This window comes from Nilaparvata lugens, chromosome 13 (assembly GCF_014356525.2).
Source record: "Nilaparvata lugens isolate BPH chromosome 13, ASM1435652v1, whole genome shotgun sequence".
Classification (NCBI taxonomy): Eukaryota; Metazoa; Arthropoda; class Insecta; order Hemiptera; family Delphacidae; genus Nilaparvata; species Nilaparvata lugens.
The window spans coordinates 29,776,691-29,796,080 of record NC_052516.1 but is presented as its reverse complement, the minus strand read 5'-3'; the positions used below and the strand labels follow the sequence as shown (position 1 = coordinate 29,796,080).

Sequence of the window (19,390 nt, the reverse complement as noted above, 5' to 3'; positions counted from 1 at the left end):
CTAACCAATACAAGAATAAATTTTCGCAGTATTGACATTAATCAAGAGTGCTGGCTGACGCAACATTCAATAATAATTGAATCATAATTCAAAAGGAATTCAATCAACATTCAATATGATTCTAATCAACTGAACAATAGAACTGATGATTATTCACAGCCTTTCTGACTAACCAATACAAGAATAAATTTTCGCAGTATTGAAATTAATCAAGAGTGCTGGCTGACGCAACATTCAATAATAATTGAATCATAATTCAAAAGGAATTCAATCAACTTTCAATGGGATTCCAATCAACTGAACAATAGAACTAGTAATTATTCGCAGCCTTTCTGACTAACCAATACAAGAAAGAGTTGATTAACTTTCAATAGGATTCCAATCAACTGAACAATAGAACTGATGATTATTTGAAGCCTTTCAGACAATCCGATAGAAGAATTCATTTACAGTATTGACATTAATCAAGAGTGCTGGCTGATGCAACATTCAACATGATTTCAATTGGATTCAATCAACATTCAATAGGATTCCAATCAACTGAACAATAGAACTAGTGATTATTCGCAGCCTTACCGACTAACCAATACAAGAATTCATTTACAGTATTGATATTCTGATCAAGATTGCTGGCTGATGCAATATTCAATTAGAATTTGATCATTTTTCAATAGGATTTCAATCAACTGAACAAAAGAACTGTTGATTATTATTTGCAGCCTCTGCGGTAATCCAGCATTGAATTTGATATAAATACGGCAACCTCGACACTCAAAAAGTAAGAAGTTCCTGAGATTGTCGTGCAGATCCACAACATTGACAGATCGTATCTTCAATACTATCATCACTATGAAGGTATGTACCAAACTCATTCAGAGCACTCGGTTATGGGTCTTCCTAGGATAGAGAACAAGATTGTGATTATTTTCAATTGTGCTTGGTTTGAATTTTTGTGTGCTTTGCAGTTGTCTATGTGATATAGTTGAATCAATTATAGCCAATTTATCTGTGCTCGAATATTCCTTGCTTGATTTGTCACATTATTTGTATGGATCGACAATATATAAGATCTTTAGTTTTTCCCAAAAATTGTTGTTTGCAAGTTTTTTTAACGCTTCAAGGATAGGCTCACCATCTTTTCTCTAGAGGCAATCTCTCATCAGCCTCTTTAATAAAAATTTTTAGGATATTTTCTCTGTTCCTATTCGTTCATTGATTTATTCAAGTTATTCGTCTATTCAATCTTGAACCTAAATTATTAAGAATCTTCTGTTCTTCTAAGCCGAAACAGAAAACGTGAGAGTATCAAGTATTCTTAAGAGAGTTTTCTCACATAGGCAACTGAGTTGTTGTTCTCTGCCAATGTGTTGATACTTCCATAACAACAGGTAGACCTACTTCACTCACAGTTTTTGTTTTTCCTCAACATTAGAGAATCTTCTAGAGAATAGGAATTTGTATCACTCAAAACAGCACTTATGAGTATTGGTTTTTAATAAGCCTCTTCATGATACATGAATCGAAGAATCCTTATTCTTTCAACTACACTGATCTTTAATTGTTAAAATAATTATCACATTGGACAAGTACCTATCTTAGCGCTTTTGAAAAAGCACTACTTTCATGTTTTCTCTAAAAAACTCTTTATAAGAAACTATTAAAATACTCTTGATACTTGCCAACGACACAGCGACCATTTCAACTCTAATTCAAATCCGAATACATATTTCCTTATGACCTTTCGTGATAATAAATTGATTCAATTTACAAATAATGACCAAAAATAGCTCAAATGAGATTCTTTTCTTTAGTTTTCTGTGAATGGAATAACTCTCTTCAAATTGATATTCTCAGGGAAAAAAATTTTCCGATCAAATAACTCGAGTACAAATTAGAGAAGGCTAAAAATGAATTGAAAATGAATTTGAATTGAAATTTAATTTCAACAGGTCTTTGTGTAACCGTGCTTATTGCCTTGAATGTTTCATATTTTTATAATTAAAATGGTAACTAGTAATAAATTATCAGCTCAGTTCAAATTTTCCACTACTATCAGAGCTCTACTTGTTCCCTCCCATGTTATAATATGATCACAATATTGAATTTGATACTTTGGAACACAAATTGGTGTTTGAAGCAAGTTGTGTTCATGCATTGAGAAGAATATAACGCGGACTTTCTTCTTCATCGTATTGAAAATGTATCGAAATTTGCATTAATATACTACTTACTTACTTACTTTACTTTATGTGGCTCTACAGTCCTGGGTGGACTTTGGCCTCCTCTACATAATGCCTCCAAACTTCTCTCTCCTGGGCTCTTCGTCGCCAGTCTGCCACTCCTAGCACCCGAAGATCGTCCAGGACGTCATTCAGCCATCTCCTCCTTGGTCTTCCTCTTCTCCTTGTCCCCATCATCATCTCATCCATCATCTTCAATGGGACTCTCTCTTCACCCATCCTTGCCACATGACCCAGCCATTCTATACGTTTTGCCTTTATGGACCGTACAATGTTTTCTTGCCCAACGGCTTCATCAATCTCACTATTATGCCTGGCTCTCCAATTTCCATCATCCCATTTTGGTCCCCAAATCCTTCTGAACATTTTTCTTTCAAATGTGGTCAGTGCTCTCTCATCCTTGCTCAAAATTGTCCATGTCTCCGATCCGTATGTCACAACCGGCTTTATTAATGTCATGTACATTTTTTCTTTTGTTTCACGCGAAATGAGTCTGCTCTTGAAAATTTGTTGGTTTGCATAATATGCACGGTTGCCAATCATGATCCTGTCATATATTTCATTATTTGTTCTTTTATCACCAGTTAGCATTACCCCAAGGTATTTGAACTTACTAACTCCTTCTATTTCACAACCATCTGATATTTTCAAGTTATTTACCTGTCTCCTCTGCTCATTTGCTGACATTCTCATGTACTTTGTTTTTCCAATGATTATTTCCAGACCCACACTTCCAGCCTCATCCATCACTGTACAGAAAAGTTCTTTTAGATTCTCTTTATTTCTTGCAACTAACAAAACAATATATGCATTTGCATTAATATATAATAAAGTATGTATCATTCCATTAAGAACAATAATTCTGGCTTCCTTCAACATTGTATTGTATTATATAATAGAAAATAATATATAGTCTATTTTTTATAATAGCTAACGGAATTTCAATATACATATAAGACGATTTTTATTGACATCATTGTATTTTGAATAAATAAATTGAAATTGAAATTGAAAAATTGAGAAATGTATCAAAACTATTTGTATCATTGTATTGAAAATGTTTGTTCTGTTTTGTTGTTTGGACAGTTCTTCTACGTAGTTTTCGTAGCAGCTGCGTTGGCCGTAATGTGTCTCATGTCTCCCACTCAAGCCAGTCCAAAGCCCAGAGAAATACACGGCAAATGATTCCCTAATTTTGAAATTGTTTCAATGCTTGAACTTGTTTTGTGTGTGTGTTTGATTGAAACAATGTAATAAAATCAATTGTCAATTGAGAAATGCGAGTTTTCGATTTATTCAACCTCAGTATCATATAATGTATTCAATAATTTAACACAACATATCTTCCAGAGAAAAGTACCACTGGCTTGAGCCAAAAGGGTTCCAATACTAATTTATACTACCGTCCAATGTTGGCCACATTATTATTTCTTCTATAGAGATTATACTGGTTCTACAGAACTTCGAGATTACTTTATGAGACGAACAATGATGGTAGAAAACGGATTGAGAAATGATTCAAACTCAGACCTAGTGAACAGTAGTTCGTATTATCGAGGTTGGCCACAAAAGTATTCGTTCTATAGAGGTTAGAACCGTTGAGATAATCAATTTCGTGAATCAAATAGTTGTGGTAGAATCTTTATCCATGAATCGTTAGATTTAGATAAATTTAAACTTGGAGTATGGTAGTTCGTTCTATTGAGGTTATTCACGAAATCATTCGTTCTATAGGGGATATCATAGAGCTCTAAGATAACTCTGAAGAACAAATCTGGGAGAAACTTGATGAGATGAACCTACTCACTGGCTTGATTTGAGAGATGATAGTGAACAATACAATGTTAGAATATTGTAGCTCGTATTATAGAGGTGAGCCAGTAGAGCATTCCTTCAATAGAGATTATCCTAGAGATTTGAAATATCTCCGTGGAACGAAACCGAGAATAACTTGATAAGATGGCCCTATTAGGAATATTGCATCTCGATAAGATACATTCTCTCCCAAATAGGCTGCAAGATAAGATACATATTCTCTTTGATATAGGTTTTATCAAGGATCGACTACTAGGATATCACCATCTCCGAAAATACTTTCAAAATACTTTCAGTTTCAGATTGGACAGGCACTTCAATTTTTCCTTCAACATGTTCCTACCCTACTGTGCATAATAAAGCCTCTTAAGGTGCGTACAGATCTACGCGCCGCGAACATGAGCAATTCACTTTTAATCAGCTGATGCCAGGCTTTTTATATCTGTATCTTACCGTTTCTGTAAAAATACAGATATAGTCAGCTGATTAAAAGTGAATTGCTCATGTTCGCGGCGTGTATATCTGTATGCACCTTATGACCTAGAATTGTTTCATCAGCTTAACTCTCATGTGATAGACACTTTAGCCAGGAAAGCTGTCTGATTGGTCAATGGGTTGATAAGTCACGTTCACAGCTCTCCACAAATAGAAAGCAAGCAGCTTGAGTAGGTCACATACGATTCATTGGCCAATGAGACTGCTCGTTGAGTGTGGGGCTCAACTAGGCTTAACTATGCTCTAGCATAGTCATAGAGAAACAGTAGCATAAGACAACAATAATCGACAACAATCGGCTTAACAGTAATAGTATATTTCGCACCTAGGGCCGAAAATGAGACTTTTCCGGCTCGAAATCGGTTTTCAAGTCTGAAGCCGTAGGCCGAGGACTAGAAAAGATTGAGAGCCGGAAAAACATTTTTGTCCATGGTGATAACGTTATTTTTAATAATAATAAAGTTCTAAGAAAAATAAACAGTATAAATATGAGAATAATTGTTTATTGGGCACTTCCGAAAGCAAAACAGGAAGGTCATAGCTCTAGCAAATCTGAGGTAGTCTGAATATCAGGAAATTGTCCAAGTATTTCTATTTTTTATTCTGATTTGTCTAAATAACCTAAAAGATTATGTTCAATTATGTAAGAGGTTGAGTTTATACATTTTATTCTTCCAAATGACAATAAGATGATCTCTATACTTGAAATTTCAAAATTATTCAAGCCTTGATAGAATGATCAGTACAGTCAGTCAGTGTACAGTCAGTCGAATATATTTTTAATATTGAAATGAGGGGTATTTTGGCAAGCTGAACAAAAAAGTAAGGTCCTATGCACCTTTTTAATATTATTTCTTCAAATGAAAATGAGTTTTGTGGGTTGTCAAAACTCCCCCTGAAAGATAACTATTCATTTTATCCTATCTTTTAGTAAAATAACAATGATTTCTGCATTGAATAACATCTATATTGCCAACAAGAATCGAACTCTTTGTGAATTTAGATATGACCTACACTTTGGATTTATATAATTCTATTAATGAATTCATGGAAATTGAAGTACTTTTTTCAGTTAGTTGATGACATTGATTATCAATAGAAAAAATGATTATAATTTTATCAATACAGAAATAGTTGAATGAATTGTCGATGTACTGAGTTCTTGGTCAACAATAATTCAATATTGATATTTATCCAATCATTATTTTTTTCAAAGTTATTTCATTTGAATTAGAAAATATTTATAAGCTCCTATCAATAATTTATCATTCGTAACAATGAATTCTTCAAAACATGAATTTAATAAAAAAAAAAAAATTGCCCATACTTCTGTATTCATGTTTGCATGTTTTCCACTTGTGATGGATAGCCAAAATATTGTGGAGCGAGCTGCACGGCGAATTGTAATCGAGGGCTGTAATCGAGGGCTCTGATTGGCTGAAAAGTTCAGCGTTCGGAGTGAGGTGAGGCGAGCAGTTAGAACAGAGGCAAGCGGCACGGCGAATGGTTCGGAGTACGGTACGGCGAATGATTAACAGCTGATTTTTAACATTATGAAACATATGCTCATGTTCGTTGAAAGGCAAGATGTTCGGAGGAATGCACGGTTTGCTGCGCGGTTCGAGGTTCGGTTCGGCATGTGTGGACGCACCTTTAGTTGTTACAGGACATTTATACAGATCACAGGCCAAAGCAACATAATAATCTATCTTCTTCTTCTTCTTTTTTTCTTCTTCTTCTTTTTCTCCTTTTTCTTATTCTTCTTCTTCTTCTTCTTCTTCTTCTTCTTCTGCTTCTTCTTCTTCTTACTCCTCTTCTCCTTCTTTCTCTTCTTCTTCTTCTTCTTCTTCTTCTTTCTCTTCTTCTTCCTCTTCTTCTTCTTCTTCTTCTTCTTCTCTTCTTCTTCTTCTTCTTCTTCTTCTTCTTCTTCTTCTTCTTCTTCTTCTTCTTCTTCTCTTCTTCTTCTTCTTCTTCTTCTTCTTCTTCTTCTTCTTCTTCTCTTCTTCTTCTTCTTTTTTTTCTTCTACCTATATCTAAAAGGCTAAGCCCCGACAAACTGAAATCACACCACAGCCCAAACTACTAAGCCTAAAAACTTGAAATTTCGCACAATTGTTTATTGTAGCCTCAAAACATCCACTACAAAACGATTTTCAGGAATCTGCCCCCCCCTGAGGGAGCTGGGCCCCAAAAAATTTTCACTTTTTAACCGTTCATTGCACAGCAAAGTCATGAGGAACTTTTTTGTTCAGCTACGAAAAAATCAGATCTATGCAGAAAAATTCCAATCAGGAGCACAGGGGGGTTCAGGAGAGGGCACTTTTCGAAAATTTTGATGTAAAATCACACTACAGCTCAAACTAATTGGCCTACAGACTTAAAACTTCGCACAAATATTCTTCAAATATGCTAGATGCGCACTAAGAACGGATTTTGAGATATTTTGCCTCTAAGGATTTCAAAGGATGAAAAAGGATCCTATTAAGTAAGCTTATGGTAAGGTGAACTCCATATGGAACTGAGATAATTGTCACATGATATTCCAACATATGTTGTAATCATTGGAAAGCTCAAAACAATTTCATCAATTAGCTGATCGAATTGATTTTGCATTGATTAAGAGCGCGAGTTTACCACGTGTTTTACGTGGTAAACGTTCTACAGATTTATAGTATTCCTGGTGATTGAGCCTGTCTTTTTCAGCGTTGTCTATTAATAATAAAGCTTAATTTACAACTAGCTTACCCAGCAAACCTCTTACCGCCAATGTATCTCATGTTACACTCGACTTTATTTGGTGAATCATGAAATTTATCTGACAATCAACATGTTCATTTACATCTCAATGCGGACTTCCTATGTGCTTAGTCATGCAGCATTCATTATTCCGAAAACATATTATTCTTCTCAATCAATTGGTAGTAATATTCTGAGTAGATTTTTGCCCACACCTTCTTCTACTAGAACTCTCAGTGTCGCTCTGGGCCGGCTAGACTCAGTCGGCGTCTGGGGTGGGCTGCAGCAGGGGACAGGAGTCTTGGTGGGGTGTCCGCCAACCACCCTCGTTCGAGTCGGGGGTTGAAATAGGGCTTTGAGTACCTTAGAGGAATGTTTCCCTCTTTTAGGTGAGAGGGGCCGTGCTTTCGCACTGCCAAACAGGGTTGGGCATGGAGTGAGAGGAGTAGGTATGCTGCGGTGTCCGCAGTGAAGGAGGTCTCTGTGATGGGAATAACGTTCCCGATTGCCACAATGTGTCCTCTTGTGTGTCTTGGATCTACTAACTGGAGTCGCTCACCAGGTCACTATTCTCGGGAACCGGGTGTTTTCCGGGTCTCCGGATTGAACTCGGGGTTCTCGCAAAGGCTTTCTCTAGCCTCTCTTGAGCTCCTCTTGCAATTCCGGATTGAATCGACAAGCTGCGGGAACCTGCGCGTCGGATTTCCCTAAGTCCTAGTCCTCGGGTGTCTTCCTGGGGTCCGGATCGGTCTCGGAGTTCTCGCAAAGGCTTTCCCTAGCCTTTCTTGAGGCCCTCTTGCAATTCCGGATGGTATCGGCAAGCTGCGGGAGCCAACGCACCGGACTTCTCTAAGTCCTAGTCTTCGGGCACTGGGTGTCTTCGTGGGGTCCGGATCGGTCTCGGAGTTCTCGCAAAGGCTTTCCCTAGCCTTCCTTGGGGTTCTCTTGCGATTCCGGATGGTATCGGCAAGCTGCGGGAGCCCGCGCTCTGGACTTCTCTAAGTTCTAGTCTTCGGGCACCGGGTGTCTTCCTGGGGTCCGGATCGGTCTCGGATTTCTCGCAAAGGCTTTCCCTAGCCTTTCTTGAGGTCCTCTTGCGATTCCGGATGGTATTGGCAAGCTGCGGGAGCCCACGCACCGGACTTCTCTAAGTCCTAGTCTTCGGGCACCTGGGTGTCTTCCTGGGGTCGGGATCGGTCTCGGAGTTCTCGCAAAGGCTTTTCCCAGCCTTTCTTGAGGTCCTCTTGCGATTCCGGATGATATCGGCAAGCTGCAGGAGCCCGCGCACTGGACTTCTCTCCTGAACATTAAGTCCAAGTCCTCGGGCACCAGGTGTTTTCCTGAGGTCCGGGTCGAAGTCGGGGTTGTCGGAAAGGCTTCTCTTAGCCTTTCTCAAGGTCCTCTCGCTTTTCAAGGTTCCGGCGATTATGTACCAAGGTGTAGTCAGGTTTCGACCAAAACCTGACATGTCGCTGCTGGTTGTAACAGGCAGGTTGATGCCCAAACCCATTGAAAAAGTCGAACAACACTCGTCCAAGTGTGTGTTGAACTGCGGAGCTTCCAGCGTCTGAGATTAACCACCTTTAACCTCAGACACAACTCCCGTCGTCGAAGGATTCGGAGTACACTCAAAGCACGAGTTGTACTATGTTGCTAGCTGTGCGCTGCTTCCTTCACTCCTCTGTCGACCACTCGCACTGGATTTCCGAACTCGACTGACTGCCTACCAGCCTTCTACGAGCCTCCCTCAGTGGCCGAGATGGAGGGGAGTAAGGATGCGCATCACTGCTGAGCGGTAGCCCAGTGACTGGATTGCTCGTTGACCTCTGTGATTCCATCAGAGATAACCGAGCATCTTATAACAAGCCCTAAACTCAATTCCCTTCGTTAGTTACATGCATGTAAACATGTAAACGGCTCCAACGATTTTGATCAAATTCATACCTAAAAAATTCATTGATAAGCTCTATAGACTGCCACAAGTCTCATATCTGTAAACATTTCAGGAGCCCCATCTATGCTAAGTTTGATTTTAGATTCTCAATTATCAGGCTTCAGATAGAATTTAAACAGAAAATTTCGAGTGGAAAAGATTGAGCATGGAAATCTTTACAATTAATGTCCTGCAACATTTTCACCTAAAATTGAAAATAAGCTCAAAATTCGAGAAAATGAGATTAGCCAATTACAAACTGTTGCCAACTGTTGATTCTATTAAATCATTCACTATGAAGAGATAGCAGACCTCGTGTGTCTCCAGCGTTATTGCCCTGTCACCAGCTGGCTTAGATCTTGATCTTAGATTAGACTTAAGATGCGCGTGAACACTAGCGTCAGGTGATCAATTCTCATAACGGCAAGGAAAGCTGTGTGAGTGCGCCACACCAGATTTTTCAATTTCTCTCAATTTTTATAACCCTCTCTCTCTTCTCCACATTCAAACTCTTCTAACTCTTAGAATTATCAATCCTTCTATCCTTCCCCCATTTTTCCCCACTTGATACCCTTCCTATCAATATTGATATTTTTCTCCTTTTATTCTTAACTTGTCTCCTAATTTCCGCCTAGTTATACTTGCTTACCTCCCATTATCTTCCGATTTTTGACTTTTCATTCTTCTTCTCCTTTTTTCCTATCTCATAATTTTTCCCACAACACTTTTCATTCCCCTTCCTCCTGATCTATCTTCCTACCTCTCCTTTGTCATCGACCAATTTTCTAAATTCTTCTTCCTCTCCTTTCCCTTATCACCTCTCACACTTTTTTCTCTTCTCCGTCTTTCTCTTATTGGTGCTCACTCCCTACCTCACCTCATTCATTTATCTAATGTTTTCCATCTTCCTATCCTATTCCTGTATTGCTCATTTTGAGTCCTATCCCGTTTCTGTTTTCTTCATTATGAGTCCAGGAATGAAGTCATTACTAACATTATTTGTAAGATTTTTAAGATTGATAAGTTTAAACCAATCTACCTAGAATACATGGTAAGGAATACAATGTATTCTAGGTACCTTGGTTCAAACCTTAGACCAGTTATAGAATAGACACGCTGGAAAGTCTAGCCTCTGAAGCCAACATCTACTGCTATATCGCCCCATCGTGACGTCAGCATCGGATAGAAAACTTTTGGATTGTGTCTATTTCAGATAGAAGTAAATTATTATCTATGAAAATGGTAAACTCCCGCTGCGCTCCCGCTGAAATAGACACAATCTGCTATGAAAAACAATGTAAACAAACTCTACAGAAAAGTTTTCTATCCGATGATGACGTCACGATGGGGCGATATGGCAGTAGATGTTGGCTTCATCGACTTCCAGTATGAATATACAATTGGGCGTGTTTATTCTATAACTGGTCTAAGGTTTAAACGGAGAAATGTCAGCTGTTCGTTCAAACCCCGTATGAAACACATAATGATAAATGTAACCATATCTACAAGTAAACGTGGATTAAGTTAAACGTAGTGTTAGCATATGGCTGTAAGTGGTTCAAGTATCAAATTGTTGAACACATCACCCCAAACGTGGGAAATGTGTACTGGTATCAAACCGCCCTCTTCCTAAAGTTCTTGTTAACTTTGACTTGTTTTCCCGCCAAAAACAGAAAAATGGCAATTGATATCATAAAGAGCTTAAACTTGGTGAACTGTTGCTGTTGTTGTTGGAGTTGTTGTTGTTGCTGTTGTTGATGATGTTATTGGAGCGAGTTTATGGCTGTGAAGCGAGACTGGCGATTATGATTGATGAGGCACTTGCCACACTCCTCGCTGCTCGCTGTTGCTAATATTATTTGTGAACCACTGTGTTACTCCAAACTCATTCCACATAGATATATTACGCAACATCAGTCTCTATATACGGGTATACAGAGATGAAGTATAATGTAGATATATCACTGTAGCAGAGAAATTTCAAGTTTATCCTACAAGATTTTCATTGATCAGAAGGCAGCTAATTCACACAAGCAGTAAACTGATCAATGAAAAATACTTTTTGACTTGGTTTCCAGAACTAGTAAAAAGAGCGTCAATTAGTGGATTAAGAGGAAATATTTCTTCACCTTCCGTTTTATCGGATGGGCACGTTAATTGTCGGTCCCGGATGAAGTATGACAGTCGTAAGGCCCATTGCGGCGGTGGGACTTTCCCGCAAGGGACTCCCCACCATCAAAAGCCATACGAATTTACTTTATTTTTTCTTCACCTTAAATATAGCAATTCAATTTTAATTATTATTTTATTTTCATTTTATAGTCTTTTCTCTGCACAATATGTTGATTTTTGATGATTCTACTGTTCTAAAGCTTATTCTGAAATTATTATTCTAATTCAAACCTAAATTTTATGCATTATCTCGAAATATCATGTTTTTCTTCCACTGTTTTGCAACTCTCACCAGCGGGCAAAGAGTTTCTTTTTGCTGGTGATGCCTAGATTTTATATTTTATATCATTCAAGTACATGAATGAGTAATTAATCATGTTTATTCAATTATATTTGTTATGATATGTAATATTAAAAGAGTTTGTGTCTTGAATATCTTAATTGGCAATAAATGAAATTGAATTGAATAACTATATATAAGGTGTATAAAAGTTCACGTAGAACGTAATTGAAGACACTTTAAGCCGATCTCCTGGTGACAAATGATTTTGTCGGAGAAGGCTTAGTTGTTGAAATTGTGTGCTAGACCCTGAGATCTGCGGATTTTTATCTGATCAATAATGTGATCCTAATTCTAGAGATTTGAGGGTCTTGGAATTAAAAACTAAGATACGCGATTGACTGACTGCTCTTATAATAATGAGAATAATATAGAGAATATTACAAAATACATCTTTACATGGATATTCTAATAATCAATCTGTCTTTAAGAGACCGAATACACATGTCTTTAAGAGACCGAATACACATGTCTCTAAGAGACCAAATACACTATGTCTTTAAGAGACCAAATTTACGGGGCACATCTGATATTGTAGTGAGGGTATCAAGTACTTATCTAAGATATCATCTTATATCTATCATACATGAAGTGAGAATCTATTAAAATTTTCTTATTATATTTTTAATAAGAATTAATAATAATAATAATAATAATAATAATAATAATAATTCTATTAATGGAGACAACAGGATAAACCCATTTTGCCTCCTTCACACAATACAATATTTTCAACACATTATACAATTTGGAATACAAGAAGATAAAAAATGAAGATATATACAATTAATATGAAAGAATACAAATAATCATTGAAGTAATCGTAAAAAATAATAATTGATTATAAGAATAATTATTAAACAAAATAGAATCAAGTAATAATAAAAAGAGGAAAAAAGAAGAAGAAAGAATGAAGAGAGTTCGTGAACTATAGAGCGGTACATGTTATAATGGCAGTATTTGATTATCATTGGTGTTGCTATCACTGTCTAACATTCCATAAAGCAGATGACGCTATCCTTTCCTAGCTCTGCGATGTTGCAAGATCGTTTTTCAACAATGTAGAAATATTATTAATTGACAAAATATTTCATTCCAATAATGAAAGTTTATTATTTAAACATTGACAGATATATTTTTCTTGACGAATGGAATATAATTCACTATTTCAAACAAGAATGAACAGTTGATATTACATCAGATTCACTGGTATCAACTACTTTCTTTAGGAGGCAGTGACAAAGTAAAGAATCGGCAACGCTGTCTCCCTATCTTTATCCACTGTCATTATGACGTGGATCTCACAATAGATATCCATGTGCGTTTGGTCTTACACCAGCCTGATGATTAATTACTTTATTGAACTGAGTTAATTGAATATATTCATATTGTAGTCACTTGAATATATTGGATAGTAGCCTACTCGATAATAATTCTAGAAATACCAAGCATCATTATCCTGCTGATAGTTCCAGAATAAAATATGCTCTCGATTGGGAAATGGAATAACAACCATCAATTCATGTGAAATATTGTCATTTTTTGCGACATTTTCGAAGTTGTATACAAATTACTGAGCTTACAGCTATCCTCGCAGTAGGATATTATTCAAATCTGCTTAAAATATTCTGATATCTGAGTAGAGTAGTATTCAAATCTGCTTGAAGCGATTATTTCCGCTCGGGAATTTAAATATGATTGAATTTATTGTAACAAGAGATGAGAGGAGCGTTTACAAATGATATGAAAATTTGTGATTTTCACTTTTGATTAGTTCAGTGAGAAGTGGAATGCCTGTTTTTGAAGAAATAATTCGTTGATAGTTGTGTAGTCTCGAGTTGAAAATGAATTGACAACTCAATTAGAGTTTTCCCTATACGGTACTCTGGCAAGTTCCATGAAATGTTTCAGAATATTTGATATTTATAGTTTATTGTAGTATTAATATAGCATACTCTTTTAATTGAACGGATAATTTGTACAGAACATTTTGAACTCTCTAGATTCGTTCTAATGACCGACTTCTGAGTTATAATGATGTGATATTTTTCCACAGATGAGTAAATTGAATAATTGTCTAGCAATGTACAATCTCAAGCTTCGAACATCACAGAGACACTGTGTTGGTTTTTCGACATCTAAGCACAGTAAAACTAACCGATGTGACAATAGACCCCCCCAAGGTTGAAGAGAAATTTGATACTTGGAAAGAAATTATGACTGGAACATTTTAAAGTTATAGGAAAAACTATTGAATGATGGATTTGATCTACGATAGATTTGATCTACGAATCTATTGAAGCGATTATTTCTCAGTTCCCTATGACTGAAACACTTTCAAATTATAGGAAAACTGTTGAAAGATGAATTTGATCTTCGTTCAAACTGATATTACATAGAGAAACTAACTGAAGTGACAATAGACCCTCCCAAGGTTGAAGAAAAATTTGAAACTTGAGAAGAAATGATGAATGAAACAGTTAAAAGTTATAGGAGAAACTATTGAATGATGGATTTGATCTACGATCGATTTCATCTACGAATCTATTGAAGTGATTATTTTTCAGTTCCTTATGACTGAAACACTTTCAAATTATAGGGAAAACTGATGAATGATAAATTTGATCTACGTTCAAAGTGATCATTTCTTCAAGCATTTCCTTCATAATTCACAACCACTCGCTTGTGTCACTTTGCTGTCTCAGCCAGAATATGTGCCGTGCGGTTTTATTTGCTGATACATGCAAAAGCAACACGAAGCACAGCAAACACGTCACTTGCATTCTATCCTTCTCCTTCCCCTTTTCCATTAGTTCTCTTCCTTCTTTATCTCCTCCACATCTTCTCCATTTAGAGAGCTGCCACAGAAAGGCCTAGTAGGTGAATAGTACTTATTATAAAATCATAATATTTATCATAATCATAAAATAATAGTAATCACCCTTAAAAGGGTGAACTCCATATTGTATCGGTTGACTTTTGTACCGTGTGAAACTGGCCTAAGAGAAAACATCTTATTCATTGCACACTCTTTTAAAAAAATCTTTTAAAATATTCCAATAATTTATTATTGCGTTCCTTTGTATTGTGACATCTCTGAAGGCATTTCACATAGATTACAGGTTTAGTATTTAATAATTGTAATAACTGATCTTTTGCCTTCTGTACAAAGTATTAAAATTCAAAATACCTACTTATTTAGCAGAATCTTCCACTTCCAGGAGAATTATGCATGGTAGAATATTCATGGTACATTTATGTATGTGTTATTATAAAAGGTTATGTTCGTCAATGTTTCAAAAAGTGAAAGGGTCGGTTGGGAGATCGAATTTCTGCTTTATATTGCCAATATTCTGATATTATTGAAAATGTTCTGTTATTCAATATTATATAATTTTGATAATTAACTAATCATTATCGATTGATTTTGATAATCTTATATTCCAACATGAAAAATCATTACTGATCCAACGAAAACGTTATCCGCGCATGCGTAGCTATCGGTTAGTTCGCCCTACGAGCTCGCCAAACTCGCGCTCTGTTCGCGTTCTGTTCTCGCGCGACCCGCGATCATCATGCGAACTGCTCGAGTAGTATTCGTTTGCAATGCAGCGCGTATCTCTGTCTGGCTTGAGAGAAACAAGACGGATAACCTACTCTTTTGTATCTCCTTCTACATAGACCTCCTATATCAATCATGACTCAGTAAAAGGAGCAGCTCCACTCAACTACTGCTCAAATTTTCAAAATTTCATCTTTATGCAAACATTGAAAAGTTTTAATTCCTATGTTCTGATTAAAGGAATTCTATTTTGATCAAGATTGGAAAATAAACTCTCTCTTCATAATTCCCAACAGAGATTTGGAATTGGAATTCTGTTCCCTTCCTAATTAGGAAGTTCCAGTAATTATTAATATTTTAAATCGAAACTTCACTCTCATAAAGTTTTTTTCTCGTAGCTTTGGCTACAGGAGAAGCGTTTCCTTTGTATTTACATTAATCAAGAGTTCTGGCTGAAGCCAAATTCAATAGGAATTCAATCAACTGAACAATAGAACTACTGATTATTTGCAGCCTTTCTGACAAACCAATAGAGCAATGTATTTGCAGTATTGACATATCACAAGAGTGATGGCTGACGCAACATTCAATATGAATTCAATCATAATTCAACAGAAAGTTAATCAACTTTCAATAGGATTTCAATCATCTGAACAATAGAACGTTGATGATTATTTGCAGCCTTCTGACAAACCGATACAAGAATTCATTTTAGTGTTGACATTAATCAAGAGTGCTGGCTGATGCAACATTCAATAAGAATTGAATCATAATTCAAAAGGAATTCAATCAACATTCAATATGATTCTAATAAACTGAACAATAGAACTAGTTATTATACACAGCCTTCTGACTAACCAATACAAGAATAAATTTTCGCAGTATTGGCATTAATCAAGAGTGCTGGCTGAAGCAACATGCAATAAGAATTGAATCATAATTCAGCAGGAATTCAATCAACATTCAATATGATTCTAATCAACTGAACAATAGAACGTTGATGATTATTTGCAGCCTTCTGACAAACCGATACAAGAATTCATTTTAGTGTTGACATAATCAAGAGTGCTGGCTGAAGCAGCTTGCAATAGGAATTTAATTATAATTCAGCAGGAATTCAATCAACTTTCAATAGGATTTCAATCAACTGAACAATAGAACGTTGATGATTATTTGCAGCCTTCTGACAAACCGATACAAGAATTCATTTTATTGTTGACATAAATCAAGAGTGCTGGCTGACGCAATATTCAATAAGAATTGAATCATAATTCAAAAGGAATTTAATCAACATTCAATATGATTCTAATCAACTGAACAATAGAACTGATGATTATTCACGAGCCTTTCTGACTAACCAATACAAGAATAAATTTTCGCACTATTGACATTAATCAAGAGTGCTGGCTGAAGCCACATGCAATAGGAATTTAATCACAATTCAACAGGAATTCAATCAACTTTCAATGGGATTCCAATCAACTGGACAATAGAACTAGTGATTATTCGTAGCCTTACCGACTAACCAATACAAGAATTAATTTGCAGTATTGACATTAATTAAGAGTTATGGCTGATGCCACATTCGATATGAATTGAATCATAATTCACCAGGAATCCAATCAACATTCAATATGATTCTAATAAACTGAACTATAGAACTGATGATTATTTGAAGCCTTCCAGACAATCCGATAGAAGAATTAATTTACAGTATTGACATTAATCATAGAGTGGTCTGCTGATGCAACATTCGATATGAATTAAATCATAATTCAACAGAAATACAATCAACTTTCAATAGGATTCCAATCAACTGAACAATAGAACTGATGATTATTTGAAGCCTTTCAGACAATCCGATAGAAGAATTCATTTACAGTATTGACATTAATCAAGAGTGCTGGCTGACGCAACATTCAATATGAATTTAATCATAATTCAACAGAAAGTAAATCAACTTTCAATAGGATTCCAATCAACTGAACAATAGAACTGATGATTATTTGAAGCCTTTCAGACAATCCGATAGAAGAATTCATTTACAGTATTGACATTAATCAAGAGTGCTGGCTGACGCAACATTCAATAATAATTGAATCATAATTCAAAAGGAATTCAATCAACTTTCAATGGGATTCCAATCAACTGAACAATAGAACTGATGATTTTTGAAGCCTTTCAGACAATCCGATAGAAGAATTCATTTACAGTATTGACATTAATCAAGAGTGCTGGCTGACGCAACATTCAATATGATTTTAATTGGCTCCAATCAATATCATTGATATGATTCCAATCAACTGAACAATAGAACTAGTGATTATTCGCAGTCTTACCGACTAACCAATACAAGAATTCATTTACAGTATCGATATTCTGATCAAGATTGCTGGCTGATGCAATATTCAATCAGAATTTGATCATTTTTCAATAGGATTTCAATCAACTGAACAAAAGAACTGTTGATTATTATTTGCTGCCTCTGCGGTAATCCAGCATTGAATTTGATATAAATACGGCAACCTCGACACTCAAAAAGTAAGAAGTTTCTGAGATTGTCGTGCAGATCCACAACATTGACAGATCGTATCTTCAATACTATCATCACTATGAAGGTATGTACCAAACTCACTCAGAGCACTCGGTTATGGGTCTTCCTAGGATAGAGAACAAGATTGTGATTATTTTCAATTATGCTTGGTTTGAATTTTTGTGTGCTTTGCAGTTGTCTATGTGATATAGTTGAATCAATTATAGCCAATTTATCTGTACTCGAATATTCCTTGCTTGATTTGTCACATTATTTGTATGGATCGACAATATATAAGATCTTTAGTTTTTCCCAAAAATTGTTGTTTGCAAGTTTTTTTAACGCTTCAAGGATAGGCTCACCATCTTTTCTCTAGAGGCAATCTCTCATCAGCCTCTTTAATAAAAATTTTTAGGATATTTTCTCTGTTCCTATTCGTTCATTGATTTATTCAAGTTATTCGTCTATTCAATCTTGAACCTAAATTATTAAGAATCTTCTGTTCTTCTAAGCCGAAACAGAAAACGTGAGAGTATCAAGTATTCTTGAGAGAGTTTTCTCACATAGGCAACTGAGTTGTTGTTCTCTGCCAATGTGTTGATACTTCCATAACAACAGGTAGACCTACTTTACTCACAGTTTTTGTTTTTACTCAACATTAGAGAATCTTCTAGAGAATAGGAATTTGTATCACTCAAAACAGCACTTATGAGTATTGGTTTTTAATAAGCCTCTTCATGATACATGAATCGAAGAATCCTTATTCTTTCAACTACACTGATCTTTAATTGTTAAAATAATTATCACATTGGACAAGTATCTTAGCGATTTTGAAAAAGCACTACTTTCATGTTTTCTCTAAAAAACTCTCTATAAGAAACTATTAAAATACTCTTGATACTTGCCAATGACACAGCGACCATTTCAACTCTAATTCAAATCCGAATACATATTTCCTTATGACCTTTCCTAATTGGTGATCATAATCGAGTTGTATTTCAAAAACCAGGAACAGCCGTTTTTAGAATGTTTTCGAGATAGTTGACAGAAGATTCCGCTTAACAATATGTAACTCTCACATCCGGTTGCACAAAAGTCTGCAAGCTGTGACAGAGGCTAAAAAATTTTTCACTGGTGTAGTTTCCGAAGTTTCTTGGTTTTTATGCTACCAAGCTAAAAAGGTTTCCTCAGGAAAAAAAATTACCGAACATCACTTTTAAGATATGAGCGTAATCTTGAGTTTGAATTTCTGGGTCATATCATTGCGAATTCAGAGAGAGATCAATTCATAGGATTTTTGAAAATGAATTTTTCATGGTATTAATGATTGAATAAAACAAAACATTTTGAGAAAATTATTCCTTTACAAATATGACTAAAATAACTCAAATGAGATTCTTTTCTTTAGTTTTTATGTGATGGAATAACTCTCTTCAAATTGATATTCTCAGGGAAAAAAATGTTCTGATCAAATTACTCGAGTACAAATTAGAGAAGGCTAAAATAAATTGAAATGAATTTGAATTGAAATTTAATTTTAACAGGTCTTTGTGTAACAGTGTAT

The 19,390-nt window shown here is 35.7% G+C and overlaps 1 protein-coding gene and 1 long non-coding RNA gene across 2 annotated transcripts in view; one reads left to right on the top strand and one right to left on the bottom strand.

Moving 5' to 3' along the window:
• LOC111056085 overlaps positions 1-19,390 on the bottom strand; it is a 203,689-nt gene that overhangs the window by 100,912 nt on the left and 83,387 nt on the right. The window lies entirely within an intron of this gene.
• On the top strand, positions 428-3,518 carry LOC111061327. The gene is made up of 2 exons (XR_002606723.2): positions 428-855; positions 3,327-3,518. It is a non-coding gene; the product is annotated as an uncharacterized LOC111061327 (long non-coding RNA).